Genomic DNA, 20,557 nt, shown 5'->3' with positions numbered 1-20,557 from the left:
AGCAGTTTCTAATTAAGCATATTAATATTTTCAATAAAATATTAATGAAAAGGTTAATTATCAAGATAGGATGAATATTGTTTTATGTCATTTCAAATTGTGTTTTCCACCAAATCGGCTCAGGCAAGTCAGACTTTGCAGTGAAGAATATGTTTGAAAGCTCTCATGCTTTATAAAATAAAATTTTACAATTTTACAATCTATATAAATATTTCATACCTGGTCACAAAGTCTAAAACTTAGTTATTTTTTAAATATAAAATCACAGCAACCAAACAACTAAATTGCCAGTCTATACCCTACCCTCCTGATCCCAGTACCAGTATTTCCAATGTGCACTTTCTTTGCTATATATGAGAAATGCTAATTGATGGTCAAACAAAAAATATTTTGTTTTTCAAGAATTGCTCTTAGCTCTACATTTTCTCTAGTATTTAAAAAATTTGAGTACGTTCATCTGTCATATAAAAATTGACTTTTGGTGCTATTATTGTTTTGTTGAGTTAATAGAGTATTTTTGCATTTACTATATTATTCATCTTCCTTTTTCTGCTATGATGCAGGTAACATGAATCATGAGTCTAAGTCCAAGAAAGACTGTAACTCCCCAAGTATATTCAGTCAGTACTGGGGAGAGTCAGATTTGGACATGCCATAGTACTAAATAATTATCTTTTTGAGTCTTATATTTTACCCAAATAATATAAGAATATAAGAAGACAAGGTAGCACAGATTAAAAACAAAATAAACCATAATAAGAAAAAAGAGGAAGTTGTGGAGTCATGATTATCTGAGTTTGAATTTAGATCTATCTCTTTTTAACTCTATAATCTTGGACACATTATGCAGACTCACTTAATCTTATTCTATTCCTTCCATTTACTCTTTAGACATTTTAATCACAACTTATTTTAAAATCCCTTTCACATGCTTTTATTATCTGAGGTTCCTTCTTCTTTAATTTTCTACTTTCTTTCAACTTTTGAATTCATTTCATATCTGTGGGTTTCCTGATGTGCTTTGTCATTTTATCTGTGAGATCAGTTTTAACAGAAGTTACTCTCTGAAGAAAAAAAAATCAATCTTTCTATAAGTCATCACTGCAAATATCTAGTTGGAAAAAGAAATGATAAACTTATTGTTGTCCTGGAAAAAATTGAAATCTTTATATATTACACCCTTCAAATTCCTTTTAAATATGTTTTTAATTTTTTGCTAAATTAGGCTACAAAGCCCACCCCTCCTCCTTTATCCCTGGCTATCGCTGAGTCTTATTCACCCTATCCACGTTCATGAGGTTCTTTCTCCTTTGCTGACCCTAAGGCAATCTTAGAAGGGCATTCTGGGATGTAACTGTATATAAAATAGAAGCTGCTATTTACAAGAATTTAAACATGCGGAAAATAAGTTTTCCTAGTTATTGGTTTGTAAACTGGTTTATCTTTTGCTTATGCAATTCATTTTTTAAGTAAATAGAAAAATACATATTAAACTTGGAGTCTGGCTTTATTTTTTATAGCACTCTCATGGGAGCTAACCATATGTCCTGATATATGAGGATTTTAGTATACAGAGTTAGGTATTTTACATTTATTTTGCTAGATCCTATGAGTTTCAGAAGTTGTAGATATCTTTCTCTCTCTCTCTCTCCCTCCCTCTCCCTCTCCCTCTCCTTCTGTCCTTCCCTCCCTCCTTTCCTCCCTATCTCACTTCCTCCCTCTCTTATATTCGGTTTGTGTTTTAGTTTTAACTCAGAATTGCTGTGCTGGCAAGTGTTAATCTAGGTCCAAAGCATATTCACAGACCAGGCTTGGAGTTCCTATTTTTTTCTCTTTGAACTCTTTACTTTGAAACCAAATCCTGCTTACAAAGTAAAAAAGGTGCCCAAATTGAACAAATAATGTTTTTTTTTTCTTTAACTATTTGAGAAAGTTGCCAATATGATGCCACATCATTCTCCAATATGTTTTGTGCATATTCCCTGTGTATAAGGACATTCTACTACGTAATCCCAGGGTAACCATCAAATCCAGGACATTAATCTATATATCTAAAAGCCTAAGTGACCGGCCATCCATTTGACCATCCAGCCGGTAGCTATGATGTGCATGGACCACCAGGGGGCAGACGCTCAATGCAGAAACTACCGAGCTGTAGTGACTTGGCAGCTGTGGTTCTTGGGAGATACACCCAGAACCAGAGAGGTGGGAGCCCGATTCTGGGATGCGTCAACCGAGAACTGCCCTTTCGCAATCCAGGACCCCTCAAGGATGTCAGAGAGCCAGTTTCAGCCCAATCCCTGCAGGCCAGGCCAAGGGACCCTACCAGTGCACGAATTCGTGCACCAGGCCTTTATTAGTGATACAATAAGCCAATAAAATGTTACAAAATTTTCCAATAACCCTATATAATAAAAGCCTAATATGCTAAGTGCATGGTCATCTGTTCAACCAATCAAAGCATAATATGCTAATGATATGCTAAGGCCACTCAACTGCTTGCTATAATGTGCACTGACCACCAGGGGGCAGACACTCCAACTGGTAGGTTAGCTTGCTGCTGGGGTCCAGCCGATCAGGACTGAGCAAGATGTGTCAGACATGCCCTGGAGCCCTCCCATGATCTCTCCCTGGCTGGCCAACGTCCTGCATTCCTCCCTGGCCCCAATCATGCACCTGTGGGGTCCCTTGGCCTGGCCTGTGCCCTCTCGCAATCTGGGACCCCTCAGGGGATGTCGGATTGCCAGTTTTGGCCTGATCCTGCAGGCCAGGCCGAGGGACCCCACTGGTGCATGAATTCGTGCACTGGGCTTCTAGTGTCTTTATAAAAATGTATCGAGTCCAAAATCATTTTATATTTAGTTTTCATGTCCCGAGTCTTCTTCAATATGGAACAGTTTCTCAGTTTTCATTGTCTTTCATGATCATGACCTTTTCATGATTACAGGGCATTTGTGATATTTCCTCACAATTAGATACAGATTATGCATTTTTGGCAATAACAACACAAAATGATGCTGCATTCTTCTTGTTGAATCCTATAATGTGGCATGGCATATTAGATCTGTTTTTATCCTTTTTCTGGTATTGTTAATTTTGATGATTTGATTCGTCTAATACATTCACAAAGTTCAAATTCAAAAAATGTAACGTTTATCTTGAGATATTTCACTCATGTCCAGCATAGGAAGAACTCAATGCAGAAAAGTCATTCTTTGCTTAACCAACGGGCTTTGCTTTCAGTCTCCTATTTTCCTACTTCCAATACCTCAGATTCTTCTATGAATCCAGGGAAATATGTATGGTTGATCTAAACCACTTATGGTAATACATCTGTCTGGGCATGAGCATATGATTTGATTCTGGCCAAGGAGAAGTAAGAAACATCTTCCTGGCAGGTAGTTTGGAAAAGTTGTTGATTCCCTGATTAAAGAGCAGAGGCACAGTACTCCTGATCTGGCCCCCCCCCCGCCCCACCCCCCATCACCCCCCCCACCCCCCCGCTTCTCTCTTGTTTTCTTCCTGCCTGGAATGCTTACATGATGATTGGAGGTACAGTACACATCTTGACATTTTGACCAAGGAAGCAAGGATTTTGGAGCAGAAAAACAGAAGGAGCTTGAGACTTCTCTAAATCATTGAGCCATCAAAGCTACCCATGGCAGCTTTAAACTTGTTTTTACATGACAAACCATTCACAAATAATTATTTCAATATTTAAATTAGCTAATTCACTTAGATTGAATTTTTAAAGTACTTGGCACATACTAACCAGTATACTTTATCTGTTTTATTCTTATTCTAGCTTATGAGTTACAACTAACAGAATAAATAGCTTAAAAGACGAAGATAACATAGAAACACCAGGAAGAAAATGAAATGCATGAAAATATAATACTTGCCTTTAAGAAACCCATAATTTAATGAATAATTATAATAACATTAAAACACATTATAAATGTTTTCTTTCTGTCACCCATACTTCAGTTTGAAGTCAGCACTTCTATTGGTGTCACTGATGTTTGTGTATAGGTCCCTGGATATCATATTTTGCCTAATAAATCCTTTTTTCATAGAACCATGACATTCTGCTCAACGATACAACAGGATAAAAACTCCTGTTCCTAAAACCGAACTCTTCCTGACTTGCCTTAGAGTGGGCTATGATTTTAGTATACATTTAATATTTGCTTTAATTTTTTAAATTTTATATCTGAACTGAAAACATTAAAGAAATGAACAGTATTCCCAAATACCTCATAATGGTGGTTTTTTGGAACCCAATCAGTCATCCTGACTTCTAATGATATAGATTAATTTTAACTTTTTTTTTCAGTAGATTTAAATGGAATTATAGAATTTTACTTCTTTATATCTTGCTTCTCTCAGCATCATATTTGTGAAATGTATCCATATATTTCATGTAGGTTATTAATTCTCAGTTCTGTATACAATCCATTTTGTAAATATCACAAAATTTATCGTTTCTACTCTTGATGGATATTTGGGTCATTTTTCACTTTTCAGTTATTGCAAAAAGTGTCACTATAAAAATCCTAGTACATCTCTTTTGGTGAATGTATGTTTGCATGTATGTAGGATATATGAATATTCAATATATATCCACATATATAGATACATACACATACATATACACGTATATGGATTTGCTAGGTCAAAAATTTATATATGTTAAAATTTTGTAGATACTACCAAACCTTTCCTGATTATCAGTTTATTCTCCCATGATGAGTGCATGTGGATTTTACTGTCTCAACATTCTTTTCAACATTTGATATATAAAGACCTTTTGTTATCATTACTGTTTGTTGTTTTTTTTTTTTCTATGACATTTTGGTTTTAATGTGAATATCCCTAATGATAAAATTAAAAGGTTAAAAAAGTGACTCTTGCAATGATAGTGAATGTATGCCAATTTATTTTTTCATAATGAGGGAAGCAATATGGTGATGAATCCAGTTCAAAGTTCATTTGAGCCTCTGGGTAGCATTGGAAAGATAATAAAAGAATACTAGGATATTTTTTTTTTTTTAGATACAAAGTTTATTTGTGTCACTTAGGGAAATAATCATTATCTTTAAAGTTATTCTTTTTTTTACCAGAGATATATTTTTTTGTATCTTGAAAATAATCAACAAAATAAATCTGCCCTTACAGAATATAAAATAACCCAGTCAGCAGAAAATCAATTAAAGTTGTAAGACCAAAACTCCCCTAAAGGAATAACTAGTAATCTCTTTTGCTTATTTTTAAGCTTCAGATAATTCTTCTGACCATTTCCTGCTGCCATTTTGATGGTAATCTCAAAAGATTACTCTTAATTATATTAAGACCCATCTCATAATATTTGTTCAGATTGTTACACATATGGGTCCAACTAAAGGGATAATTACATAGGGTTCGTTCATCATGCAATTTTGAGAAAACCAATGACAGGGAATTAAATTTCATCTAAAAATGTTCACAAGGAAACTAGATTACATTTATAAAAGCCTACTTATTTGTTCTTGTTTACTAAAGCTAGACCACCAAGTAGAAAACTCTGTTTTTACCCACACTACCTCTAAATGTGGATGAACTGTACTTTTTTTTTGAGACCCTCAAAATTTTCTATGCTTTTTAACTTTCTTTTTTTCACATGTAAAACTGAGGTCTTAAAAGTCAGGTACCAAGAAAACACTAGAAACATTGCTATAATGTTCTAAAATAAATAACTACATAACAAGAGCTATAATTCTCTCAGTAATCATTCAGGTTTATGTAATTAATTCTTCCTTCCCTGGATCTTGGCCACTTGTACAGTCAGAAGTTGTTTGCACGAGAACAGATGAAAACTGGAATTAGTGGATAAAAATGTCTAATCACTATATTGAACACCAGAAGCTGATAGAACTAATATGATATTCCATACCAACTATATTTAAATTTTTAGAAACATGATTCTAGGGATAAGTAAAGTTAAAAAATATGTTTATGAGCAATGTCCACTTAGTAGCCTACATGAAAGTACCCATTCTCTGAAGTATAAGAAGAACTTGATCCATTTATTTCCACAGAGCTCTGGGACTGCGAAGACAGCTTCTAAGCTATAGCTGTGAACATACAGAAATATATACAGAAATATACAGAAATCAGTAAGACTGAAAGGCGGTTGTTAATATATTTCAATAAATAGCTATTTAAAAATGAAGAATGTAAAATTATGTTTGAGTTACAATGCACAACCATTTCATAAAGTTCTGGTCCATGTTTCCTCAAAGGTAAAATCGAGTATGCATACGGAAGGCAGGCAAAATACCCACTGCTTCCCGTGAAGCATGGGACGTCTGAAGTTTTCATGTTAATAACAGTATCCTTAGAAGCTTCACGTAGGAAAGGCTGTCTTCTGATTTCACAGTTCTTCCCAGGCAGCTCCTCCCACAATGATGAGATACTATATGCCCCACACAGGTGAGGCATAGCATTTCTTTCCATACAGTGAATGAACAAATCACTGTGTTTTCTAAGGCTTCAGGCAAAGTTTAAAGGTAGTTTTTGGTGCAAAGTTCTTTTTTTTTCTCTTTTCTAAGTATTGCATCATAGATTGGAAACACAGAATCAAGAGAGTTTTCAGAGGAGGTATGATCTCTTGACAAAGAATCCTGAAGGCATGGGAAATACTTGATTACAATCAAAGGGACAGTTTTAAAATAAAAACAGAAAGAAAACATAAATGTAAGAAAACAGGTTTTGGTAAGTGAGATATCTGTGTTCTCTGTTTTATGCATTTTTAAAAAATAATTAAGGGGATGGTAAAGTCACACAAACAGAGAAAATTATTCTCCTGGTGATATATAGTATCTTTGACATAGAGTATGCTAAATTCTCAGTTTGCACTAATATATTATTTGAAAAAAATGTTGGCATGAGGTCTCAAATTTTTCATAAGTAAGCTCACTAAAAATGGCAAAGTTTGCCAAAAAGTTAACAAAATTAATAATATCTTCTTTATAGATTCAGGTATTATTAAACTAGGCAAAAAATGGATTCATTCCTCTCAATATTCTACAACTTTCTATTTTTTCCTCAACTTTTGTCTTTTATGTTTTCAAATTCAGGAAAAAGTAACATTTTATAGCAAAATGAAAACCAAAACTTACCTTATTTTTTCATAAGTTTTACTCCTAGGTAGACTTAACTACCATATTTATGCAAAAACAAACATACAATAAACACATATTGATTTCACAAAGAAAACAGAGATAGAAAATTTAGAACTGTTCACACACAAATGTATTACTAGCAAACAAGCAAAATTCATGAATACCCATAGCATATTTTCTATAGCCATACCATCCCTTGTACATTTTTAAGTGATAAAAAAGTCCATTTCTATAACCCAGTAAAAAGTTATTTCATAGTACATACATATATATGTAATTTGTAATATGTATAAAGTATGCTTATCAGCATTCTATGTTACTTAAAATCATGTAATTGTTCAAAGATTATCTATTAATTATCTTGATTTAATATTATGTAAGATTTCAAGTTACCTAAACATCTTGGAAATTATTAACATGTTAATATACTAAAAATATAATTTCTACTATAAAAATTCTTTAAAATTATGATGCTATTTGGTTGATAACAAATTTATATTTTTCATAATTTTAAAGATTATATAGGAATAAAAATTATTATTTTGGCCAGAAAAGAAGTTCTAAAAAATTAGGAATGTAAAATTAACTTGTTTATACATAAACAATTCTTAATATAACTGGAAAACAAAATATATACTTGTATCATATTGTATATTGATAGATCAGAGAAAATACAGCAGAGAAAAGCTGCTTTCTAAGGTATCCTAAACCAAACATATTAAATCAATTTAATTATGTAAATTTCATTAAAAATACTTCACAACTAGCAGTTTCAGTAACAAATATTTTTTCTTTTATCTAGCAAATTTAAATATTAAAAATTTAGTCTTTTTATTTTCTGTTGACTTGAAGAATGATGAATTTATATGCCTACTGATTTATTTCTATAAAGCTATAATAATCTTTTAGTTTAAATATATATATATACATATATATATATAATTAAGTTATAAATACTCTCCATAAATAGAAAAAGACTTCACCCTGAGGTAAAATATTTTCTGAGTTGTACAAAAAAGAGAAATGTAGACTGCTTGTAGTTTCAATTCCAATAGTCATGTGTCAAAGTGGAAATAGAAACTCAGCATTCCAGATTAAAGAACTATTATCTGAATTGGGTATAAATACTTTTTAAAAATATATATCCAGGGGAGAGCACTAACTCAGTCCCACCTACTACAGACCATGCAGGCTACTTCCCCACATTTGGGGAAATCGCAGGGGTCAGCACACCCAGTGCAAAGGGTAAACCTAGTCTGGGAAAACCCCTTCTTGATCGTGATCTCTCCCCTGCCAGGTGCGTGTAGAAAATGTTTTCTTAATTAATTTCTATTTATAAACAGACAAAGGAAAACAAACAAAAACGAGTAAGAAGTAGATTTTCTGTCACTTTTTACTTAATAGGTTATAGATCTCCATCACTCACCCGACAGAAATAGCCCAGATTATCAGACTAAATTCCAAATTTTAAATTAGCTACCATTAGGAAATGAGTCATTGGAATGAGTGAACAGCAAAAATAAAACAGAAAATCATCAGTAGAAGTAAGGAGGGAAGGAAGAAACAAGTAGTTAGGAAAATGAAAATTCTGTTCCTTTTGGATTTTTCTCTGGAAGCAAAAAAAAAAAAAAAAAAAAAAAAAAAGGTGCCTGGGCCCCAGTGGCCTCTGAGGTGCTCTTCTCTAACAAACATTACTTGACTCCATCAGATAAGCCCACAAAGGCAACTCAGTGAACATGTATCAAACGTTTTATTTAAGTGATTTATTAATAGGGGAAGGTAAGGTCATTAAAACCAGTTCCAAATATACTTAAGAGCTGGATATTTATAGATAATTGAAAAATGCATATTGAGATATAATTGCTAGGCTGATATAAACTAGTTCATGTCCAACAGGACAATAAAAGATAATCTTTTGAATTATCTTTTCCATTGGCAGAAAATATTTGAAGCTTTTCAATTAAAAATTTATCAGTTAACCTTTGATCCTGTAGAATTGTAAATTAGATTAGCCAATGGCAAACACATCAAAGTTGCAAACCCAATTCTGCACTGCACTCCAAGAACATTCAATAGTATCTTTGGTTATTACTATGCTTCCGATTATTTTAAGACAATATTTTAATTAAATTATTGACTATCTATCTTTCATAAAGAAGTATTGCAAGATTTTTTGTCTTATATTTTGTTTTAATCACTCATGTTGATTTTAGAATGAATATCTATGTACATGTATATATATATGTGCATATATATACATATATATATATATATATATATATATAAAACTTTTGTTTTTGTCTTTTTTTTGTATCTTAATTGGTTCTACATTACTCTGTATAACTGCTACTTTCTCAAGGTCTCATTTTAGTTTCTTATTACATGTGTAGAATAACAACAGGTGTTATAATCTCTGATTGATAAAAGACTAAATAAAAGACAAAGGTAGTATTTATTATTCCAACTAATCCAACAAAGTAGTGTTAATGCAGAGTTCAAGCTGGTATTTAATATGTCTGAGCCTTGTTTTAATTCTCTAACACTATCTTGTATAGCTGTATTCTCTGAGTTTTTACATACTTAATTTTATGGGAGGAAAAACTACATTTTATAAGTTATTATTTTAAATTTAATGCATCTCAAGAAGTGAGAAATAAAATGTCCCAAGACATGGTTATAGGTCAGAACTTCATATAATTCTACCTCTCAAATTTCCATTTTTATTTTATTGATTCTGAGAATATATTAATTCCCTTTTCTCACAGCAAAACCCAGAAATGGATGTAGGGGAGATTATAAAAATACATTTAAAATGTATTATTTTGAGGAGGATAAAATTAATTAGACAAAAGGGAATTTTGTGGTTGTTATAAAGTACTATTAACTATGCCAAAATATTACTTTCTACTGTTCTATAAAAATTCAAAAAACAGATAATCATGACAATGTAAAAATATATTGGGTCAGTATATATTTATTAAAATGTCAAGCAACAATTTTCAGAATATAGGACTTGATACGAACATATTTTATTTGGTTTGCTGTCTTATACTGCAACACATCTTCAAAGATGGCTGAAAGTAAGGAGAGTGTTCTAAATTCAAAGAGAATTTTACAGTTTATAATGCAATTTCATATTCACATTTTATTTATTTTTTATTATCATCCTAATACCTTTATCTTGCATTTAAACTTGAATTACCTTTTTTTAAAAAATATATTTTATTGATTTTTTACAGAGAGGAAGGGAGAGGGATAGAGAGTTAGAAACATCCATGAGAGAGAAACATCGATCAGCTGCCTCTTGCACACCCCACACTGGGGATGTGCCCACAACCAAGGTACATGCCCTTGACTGGAATCGAACCTGGGACCTTTCAGTCCGCAGGCTGACGCTCTATCCACTGAGCCAAACCAGTCAGGGCTGAATTACCTTTTTTTAAACCAAGTGATATATTGTGATGAGAACCACTTAGTATGAATAGATCAATGTTATTATCTGATTAGTTAATTTAACTTTGTTAAGATTTAATAACCCACAGTTAAGCTTCTTTATTATTCACCACCATCAAATACCACCTGGTTAAAATTTTGGCAACAAGACTGATCTACATAAGAAACTAAAGGTTTGGCATAAAATATTTCATGAGTATTCATTTTGTGATACCACAAAAATATTAAAAGCATACATACATATATGCAGGTGACAAAAGTAAACAAAGCCACAGATAAACTGTATTTCTATAATTTGATATATACACCAATATCTTAGAGAGGACTGGCTCTCAGAGAAGTATATGTATGCATATATTTACAGCAGTCTTCTTTACAAATTCTGTGAAATGCCATTGTGGTTTTTTTTATTCAAAGTATTTACTTGGTCAATACTATTACTATTTGGGCAATATTATGTTATGAGAAAAAGTTAAAAGAAACTCCTTTTTTAAGGAACTTATCTATTACATATGAGTACATACATTTGCACATGCACATGCACACACAAATAAATTCATTAAAGCAGGAAAACTTGTGTCAGCATTTACAAGAGTGAAAAACATTTAAAAATATATATTTTTTAATTGATCTCAGAGAGGAAAGGAGAGGGAGAGATAAAAACATCAATGATGAGAGAGAATCATTGATAGGCTGCCTCCTTCACACCCCCCACTGAGGATCAAGCCTGCAACCCAGTCATGTGCCCTGACCTAACTGTGACCTTCTGATTCACAGGTTGATGTTTAACCACTGAACCACCCTGGCTGGCTGGGCGAAAAACACATTTTATAATCCAGAAGACAGAGTATTTCTTGGAAGCTTGGTTCTGGTTTCATAAAGAACATAAAATTTGATCTAGATTTTTTAGTTTAGTAGGAATTTTGCATGTAGAAATTCAGAAAGGATGATTGAGTAGGAGAAGCTAGTTGAAACAAACAAAAAGTCAAGATTAGCAAGATAGAATACTTAGGTAATGGTGAGAAGAGGCAATTCCTGCTTTTCACATTTTCAAAATTAAAATCTACTTTATATGTAGGGACATATGAAAAAAATGCTCAAAGTCACTAAACATTTGAGAGATGCAAATCAAAATGACAATGAAATATCACCTCACACCTGTCAGAATGGCTATCATCAACAAATCAATAAATGACAAATGTTGTTGAGATTGTGGAAAAAAGGGAACCCTAGTACACACTGGTGGGAATGCAGACTGGTGCAGCCACTGTGGAGAACAGTATGGAGTTTCCTAAAAAAATTAAAAATGAAACTCCCATTTGACCCAGTGATCCCACTTCTAGGAATATATCCTAAGAAATCAGAAACACCAATCAGAAAGGATATATGCATCCCTATGTTCATAGCAGCACAATTTACAATAGCTAAGATTTGGAAACAGCCTAAGTGCCCATCAACAGATGAGTGCATTAAAAACTGTGGTACATCTATAAAATGGAATACTATGCAGCTATAAAAATGAAGGAACTCTTACCATTCACAACAGCATGGATGGACCTGGAGAGCATTATGCTAAGTGAAATAAGCCAGTCAGAGAAAGACAAATATCACATGATATCACTCATCTGTAGAATCTATTGAACCAAATAAAGATGCATGAGCAGACTATTGAACCTCAGAGGGAAGGCAGGGTAAGGTAGGTGGGAAGAGATCAACTAAATGAACTTGTATGCATATAGGCATAATCCATGGACACAGACAATGGGGTGGTGAAGTCCTGGGGGTTTGGGAGGGATGGGCATGGGCTGGAAGAGGTTAATGTGGGATAAAGGAGGACCTATGTTATACTTTCAATAATAAAGATTTTTTTTAAAAAGACCAAATATAGCACAGTGTTAAAGGATTTGGAAACTTTGTGTTGAAATCCATTTTAACCAATTACTAACTGTTGAATACAATTGAACAACTTCTCTCTTCCCCAGTTTTCTCTGATGCAAATGACACCAATGCTAACATTTACATCATAATTTATTGTGTGGGTTAATTTGTTAATATGTAGTATAAGCATTTTGAGTAATTTCTAGCATAGAGTAAGTGCTATATGTGATTGTTGTAGTTTTCATATTTTTACTATTACTATGAGAGAGAAGTTATGCACATCGATATGTATAAATAAAATTTATAGATGGACATTATTATTATGGAAATATATAAAATAATCATGAGTTAAAGTTACAAATGAGCTTCCACATATATAAAGCTACAGATATAAAACGCTAAAAGCTAAAGCATTAGCTTGTACAGTAAAAATTGTATTTCTATGAATTAATTTAAGAAAATGTTTATTTTTTTCTTAGCAGATTTATTCTATTCATTCAACATTCATACTCTTTTCAGTGTTTTTCCTCCTCCTTCCTACTGCTCTTTCCTTTCTTTTGTTAAACTAAATTTATTGAGGTGACATTGGTTAATAAGATTATATAGGTTTCAAGTGTACAATCCAATGATACATCATCTGTATATTGCATTGTGTGCCCACCACCCACAGTCAAATCTTTTTCTTCACCATATATTTGACCGAGTTTACCCTTAACTACTCCCCACTCTCTTCCCTCTGATAACCACCATGCTGTTGTCTTCTGTCAGTGAGGTTTTGTTTGATTTCTTGTGTGTTCATTTGTTGCTTTCAGTTTTACATTCTACATATGAGTGAGGTCATATTGTTGTTAGTGTTTTGATGTGCATATATGTCTAGCATTGTGGTGCTTAGTTTGTTCCTTAACAGAGTCTTAGAAGGGCTATGAATCAAGAAGTAACCTGTCCTTCTCAATTCTATGAAGACATTCAGAAACAAATATAAACATATAATTACCATATAAATTTAGAGTTTTTGGTGATCAAAATATTGCTAAGATCATTTCTGGCAAGTTTTTTTTCATAATAGCTCCTTGTATATTAAATAAAGCACATAGAAACATACTCATGTTAGTAGGCATTTAATAAGTTAGAACTAATTATAGTGGACAAAGAATTAGAATTGGGAGTTTCCTAGATGGAAGAATTTAGGGACACATTTTGTAGCATTTTTAAATACATAGCTTTAGTATTAAGCTAAGTGGCAGATAGTGTATGACTATCATAATTATAGTTTTATGACACATTCCTCAAATCCTCAGTTTAAAAAGATTATTCTCAAATTATTTAATTTGTAGTATTCGTTGAGTGCTTTGAAAAAGCATGATGTTGATTTGATTTATGCCCTCTTAAATCTCATCCCTTCTCATTACTAGCTCATGAAATTAAAATAATTTATTCAGAATTCTGTTCTTTTCTTACTTCACATCTCTCACAGTGAAAATCTATTTCAGGAGGCAAAAACTACATATAAGAAAGCAGATGCTGCCATGGCCAGGTGGCTTAGTTGGTGGCAGAGTCATCCTACATACCAAAAGTTTTTGAGTTCCATCCCTGGTCAGGGCACATACCTAGGTTGCAGGTTGGATCCCTGGTTGGAGTGTTTCTCTCTCACATTGATCTTTCTCTCTCAAAATCAATAAAAACATATCCATAGGTAAGGATTTAAAAAAAAGCAGCTTGGCCAGAGTGGCTCAGTCGAGCATTGACCCATGCTCCAAGAGGTTGATGGTTCAATTCCTGGTCAGTGCACGTGCCTGGGTTAGAGGCTCAATTCCTATTGGGGGCCATGCATGAGACAGCCCATTACATTTCTCTCTCATTGTTGTTTCTCTTTCTCTTTCTCTCTCCATTCCTCTCTCTCTAAAAATCAGTAAATATATATTTAAAAAACACAGCAAAAATACCCACCCAAAAACAAATGCATAGAGAATTTGGTGATTCAACAGGATTACCAAGTAAACATGAAAGGAAATAAAGGAGAATCCAAAAAAGTGTGACTCATTAAAATGCTAATTTTTAATTTTCTGAAAGGTAAGACATTCTCATAGCAAAGTAATTTCCATTAATTCATCAACAAAAATTGTAAACTCTACAATGTCAACTCTTCCTTTCCAGGTTATGTTTGGGGGTGAGTGCCACCCACTCCTACACATGATGCAAAAGAGTTTAAGTCTTCTAATACCACTTATTTTTTTTAATGTCTTGTTCTTTTGTCCATACAAACATTTGATCACATTATAACTTGAACATATATTCTTACAAAGATACTTAACTTATATTACTCATATTCACCCTGCAAATATTATTTGATATTATGTTATTATTTGTTCCTGAATGGCTTCCTCTCTTTTATCCAGAACTAGTGGCCTGGTGCATGGATTCATGCACATTGAAAGGAAATTAATTAGAAGAAATATTTCAATATCACTATTCTCCCTTTCTCTATAATAGAAGTGTCAGAGATGGAAGAAAATGAGTAAAATGTATATGAAAATAATATATAATTGATTAATAAATAAACAACATAGACATGATGTAAAAACAACATTGATAAAAACAATGACTGATAAATTGATTAGACTTATTCTAATATCTCCCTGTATACCACATTAAGAGTAAAAACACTTTCAGAGTGCTTGACTAATTTCCCTTGTGATAAAGTATTTACAATGTTAACGTCACATGCTTTTTGAACTCGAGAGAAAGCAACATATAACTGACCATGTCTAAAAATGGGTTCAGGTAGGAATATTCCTACTCTGTCTAGAGTTTGTCTTTGTGATTTATTAATAGCCATCGCAAATGCTGGCATCATGGGAAACTGTCTTCAAATTAATTTAAATGGGAGGCCAGTGTCAGATGGGGACAGATGTGCCGATAATTGGTCTTCAGACATATTCTGTCAATGATGCCGCTTTCTTTCAGCTTTAGAATGTCAACAAAAACAACCAAATTTAAGATTGAGAATGATAGATCAAAACACACGCATGTGATTGGTGCCAGTGAGAGCTTTATATGTATTGCTCATGAGGGAGTCAATGTTTATTTTTAAATTGCTAGTGCATGTCATATGTACTGGCCAGTTGGTCAAATGGTCAGAAGGACGGACAGATGGTCGCTTAGCCTTTTATATGTATACTAGAGGTCCGGTGCACAAAAATTTGTGCACTGGCTCGGGGGTGTCCCTCAGCCCCACTTGTGCCCTCTCACAGTCTGGGACCCTCGGGAGATAACGACCTGCTGGCTTAGGCCCGCTCCCAGGTGGCAGAGGGCAGGCCCAATCTCTAGGTGCAGCCCTGGTCGGGCTCAGAACAGGGCTGATTGGGGAGTTGGGGTCCGCCCCCTGTCACACTCAAGGCAGGGTCGATGGGGAGCTTGCGGCGCCACCCCCTGTCATGCACAGAGCAGGGCCCATCAGGGGGTTGGGGCACTGCCCCCTGACACGCACAGAGCAGGGCCCATCAGGGGGTTGGGGCTCCGTACCCTGTCACACACAGAGCAGGGCCGATCAGGGGGTTGGGGAGCTCCCCCTGTCATGCACAGAGCAGGGCCGATCAGAGGGTTGGGGAGCTCCCCGCTATCAGGCACAGAGCAGGGCCGATCAGGGGGCTGGGGCGCCTTCCCCTGTCACGAACAGAGCAGGGCGGATAGGGAGGTTGTGGTCCCGCCCCCTGTCACACATAGAGCCACAGGGCGATCAGGGGCCAGGAGGCCTCGCAGCTCCTCTGTTCCCAGTGCTGGGAGGCCTCGCTGCTCCACTGATCCCGGTGCTGGGAGGCCTCGTGGCTCCGCTTGACACAGGGGCAGTGAGGCCTTGCTGCTCCGCTGATCCCTGTGCTTGGAAGTCTTGTGGCTCCGCTGATCTGGGGCATGAGGCCTCGCGGATCCGCTGATCCCAGTGCTGGGAGGCATATTATCCTTTTACTATATAGGATAGAGGCCTGGTGCACGGGTGGGGGCCGGCTGGTTTGCCCTGAAGGGTGTCCTGGATCAGGGTTGGGGTCCCGCTTGGGTGCCTGGCCAGCCTGGATGAGGGGATGATGGCTGTTTGCAGCTGGTCACACCCCCTTCAGGGTGGGGGTCCCCACTGGGGTGCCTGGCCAGTCTGGGTGAGGGGCTGAGGGCCGTTTTCAGGCTGGCGCGTGATTGAAGCTCCCAACCTCTCCTTTTTTTCTTTTTCTTTTTTTTATTGTGGGATTTATTTACCTTCTATGGCTGTCACTGGAACTGAGAGCCACTTTAGCTCTGAGTCTTGGCTCCAGCTCTGAGACCTCGGCTGCTGAAAGCAGGTATCTGGTTTGTTTGGCTTCTATAATTGAAACACTGTTGCAACTCCAGCTCTGCCGGCTGGCTGAAAGCATGGGGTTTGTTTAGCTTCTATAATTGCAACATAGTTGCTTAGAGTGCAAGCTCAGAGGCCTGAAGCGGCAGGCAGGGAACCTTGGCTTTCTCCTTCACTGGAGCAAGCAAGCCTCCTGTTTTTTTTTGTTGTTGTTTTTTATTTTGTTTTGTTTTCTTTTCTTTTTTATTGCTTAAAGTATTACAAAGGGTAGGAGGTATGGTTAATTACCATGTTTGTCTATTATTAGATAGGATATGTTAGTACTCCTCCTATATTCTCAATTAGTACTGATGCTTACCCTTTTTTTAAATTTATCCTAGTTTATCATAATTTCCTACTTAACTCTGTGTCTTCCCTGATCAATATTTTTGTGAAGGAAAGGTTTTTTGTTGTTGTTGTTGTTGACTTTTGTGTCATTATGTATAATTACAGTGCTTAGACCATGTTAATTCTCAAGAATTACTTATATTATTAGTTAGACAAATTAAAAATTTTACTCTTAGCATATAGCTTTGTTTGGTATAAAAATGAAATGTGTTTATTTGTATCTGTGACTGGGGGATAAGAGAGGCTTTGTTCAAGACATTGTTTGCCAAGGACTGTTGCTACTTAAGTTAGAGAGTGCTGCTATGATCACCTTGAAAATTCTTCTTTACCTCATCTGAAACCTATACTATCTGATACTGGTCCAGTAACTTTCAAAAGCCCACAAAAGAATAGATAGAGAATTAGTACATAAAAACTGGCCATGTGATCTGCACATATCTAAAAGTTTGCTTTAATCAATGGAAATTTTAAAATATTCTGGTAATTATAAGACGGATTTTGGTAAAGGTAGAGTGGAGCATGGTCCATAAGTATTTATTAGGCATATACAGACCCCCAATGTGTTAGATGTTGTAGAGAAATCTTAGGAGTAAGAATTGCCACCTCCAAGAAATGTTCAAAGCATAATACACTTACAAATGTGCTCTACTGTGGTGGTATGAAATACAGAGATACAGTATTCAACAACAACAACAAAAATAGAAAGAAACTTCATATAGGCTTGAGTTTTTTTAATTTATTTTTTATTTTTTTTATTTTTGGTGGCTGTCACCAGAATCGAACCTGGGACCCTTCAGTCCACAGGCCAACGCTCTATCCACTGAGCCAAACCAGTCAGGTCAGGGCGCTTGAGTTTTCTTATTCAATTTCAAAAACCACTTGAAGTGGACTTAACCTTTTTGTATAAGAACTCTATGATAACTACACCTTCTAAAAAATGGATTATAAAATAACTACATAAATTTAGATTGCAACATGATCTCACTTTAATAACCTTAAACTCTGTCTGAGGATAAAAGGAAAAGAATTCTATTTAATCTCAGTTATTAGAATTTCTTGGTTTATGGCAATAAAGAACTTAAAGACTCATTGGGCATCATAAAACGATAGCAATTTATCTCTTTGGTACTATATTCCAAACTTCATTGTGAATGCCATTACTTGAATATCACTAATATCTAGGAAAATAACATTAATTATTTTCACCTTTGAATATTTAATGTTTTTTCATAACTGTCATTATATTTACTACTTCATATAAGTTGTAGGCTGTTGTATGCAGTTCAGCATTGCATAATTTAAATTACTATCTAACTTACTGACACTTAAAAAGGGAAAAATCAAAGGACATAATATAGTTTTATTAACTAAGGTAGAGAAGACTTAAACAACAGACATAGAAATGCTGACACTTTGATGACTAGTGGTTCAGCCTTTTTAGAAGGGAACTTACCCAGATATAACTAATACTATTATGAGCACAGTGGAAGGATATGCAAAGCCTAAAAGAAGAGATGAAGTCCTGTTTTCTGGGCCCACAGTTTTTCATATTAAATTTCAAGAACAACTTTTGAACATGAAGAAATAAATGTAAGTTCACTAATACATTTCTACATAATATTTCTGATGTCAGGATAGAGATGTTGCTTTTCTAATAATTGTCTTCAAATGAGTTAGGGGACAATATAGAATTCACTCTCTCATCAGTTTTATTACATAGTACAGGTATAGCACAGGTATTTAAAGGCACTGGTGTTTCCTTTGCAGACAAAACTAAATAAGCCATTTAAAAATTAAATATAGAATTTTTAGGTAAATATGGCAACATGAGTATAAGAATCGACTTATTCTTTATTTCTTCTAAATTGCCACTAATATACAAAGTTAATGTGCAAACAGGTAAAAGAGTCATGTAAATATGATATTTATTTATATACTAGAGGCCCGGTGCATGAAATTTGTGCACAGGTAGGCTCCCTAGGCCTGGCCAGCGATCAGGGCCAATCTGTGGGGTGACTGGTGGGGTCATGGGGGGCCTCTCCTGGCACCTTCCTTGGCTGGCCTGGGGCCTGTGGGCTGGGGGCAGCTCCTGCATTGAGCATCTGTCCCCTGGTGGTCAGTGCACGTCATAGTGACTGGTTATTCTGCTGTTTGGTCGATTTGCATATTAGGCTTTTACCTTAAAATCACACAGTACCATGTACAGAAAAGAGATGGATCATGAAGTCAGAGCAACATTGGTTGGGGTTTGGATCTCCTACCTAATGGAAGTGGAAACAACCATAGTTAAGCTACATAAATCTGTGTCTGAACCTCTGCATCAGTAGGATGCTGATAAACAACTTGCAGAGTTTTTAATAAGTTTGTGTATGCACAGTACTTAGCACAAGCTCTGGCACAGAGCACGCATTAAATAAAAGTATCTACTGGATTAGTAACACAATGGGACTTGAACAATACTAATACATGAATGAATATGAAATGACATTTGACTGAAATGTTAGGATGCAGATAACAAAATAAGCTAAACATAAGGAAAGCAAACATTATACTCTACACCTAAATAGTATCAATACTGAAACTTCTCATATCTTTTAAGTAATAACATCAATCTTACAAAAATATTTTAGAAAATAAATGAAAACATATATTTATCTCAAACTGTTCTATGAAACTGAAATAACCCTTACATCAAAATCTGACAGATATTGCAAGAACAAAAATCATGAAAATAGTTGTAAAATATTTAAAAAAATAAAAGCAAAATACCTAGTAATGTATAAAATTTAAATACTAATTTGTTTTATGAGTATGAGTCCATTTTTGGACTTCATTGTATTCTGTTTATGCTTTGTTTATTCCTACACCAATACTACACAGTTTGGGTTATTATATGTTTATATTACATGAAGTCAGGTAGGTATGACATCCAAAATGCATTTTTTCTTTTTGAGACACTTTCATTTAATTGGTAATGCATATTTTAGAATCAGCTTGATAATTTCTATTTTTTTTCTTAAATCTTATTGAAAGTATTACATAGGTCCTCCTGTTCCCTCTGATCAATTGTATTTTTTAAAAGGCTGCCAAATTGTTTAAATTTGGTTTAATTAAAACCAAATTGTTTTCCTAGGATAAAATCAACTCTTCCTAACAGAAGATTAGACAAATTATCTCTGTTGGAATATAGCATTATCTGGGGTCCTGTATTATATTTTATGTACAATGACTGATAAAAATCATAACACATGGGAAGGGGCAAGAAAATATGACTGTTAACCAATAGTTAATAGAAGTAGACCGGATGATTCAGCAATTGCATTTAGCAAAAATTGACTTTAAGACAACCATAATT

The 20,557-nt window shown here is 34.6% G+C and overlaps 1 non-coding gene across 1 annotated transcript; it reads right to left on the bottom strand.

Annotated features, from left to right (window-relative positions):
• Positions 1–8,309: 8,309 nt before the first annotated feature.
• On the bottom strand, positions 8,310–8,468 carry LOC111827775. Its single transcript, XR_002831505.1, has one exon. It is a non-coding gene; the product is annotated as a U1 spliceosomal RNA (small nuclear RNA).
• Positions 8,469–20,557: the final 12,089 nt, after the last annotated feature.

Source organism: Myotis lucifugus, unplaced genomic scaffold (genome assembly GCF_000147115.1).
Source record: "Myotis lucifugus unplaced genomic scaffold, Myoluc2.0 scaffold_219, whole genome shotgun sequence".
NCBI lineage: Eukaryota > Metazoa > Chordata > Mammalia > Chiroptera > Vespertilionidae > Myotis > Myotis lucifugus.
The sequence above is the reverse complement of the archived record's forward strand: the minus strand, read 5'-3'. Positions and strand labels throughout refer to the sequence as shown.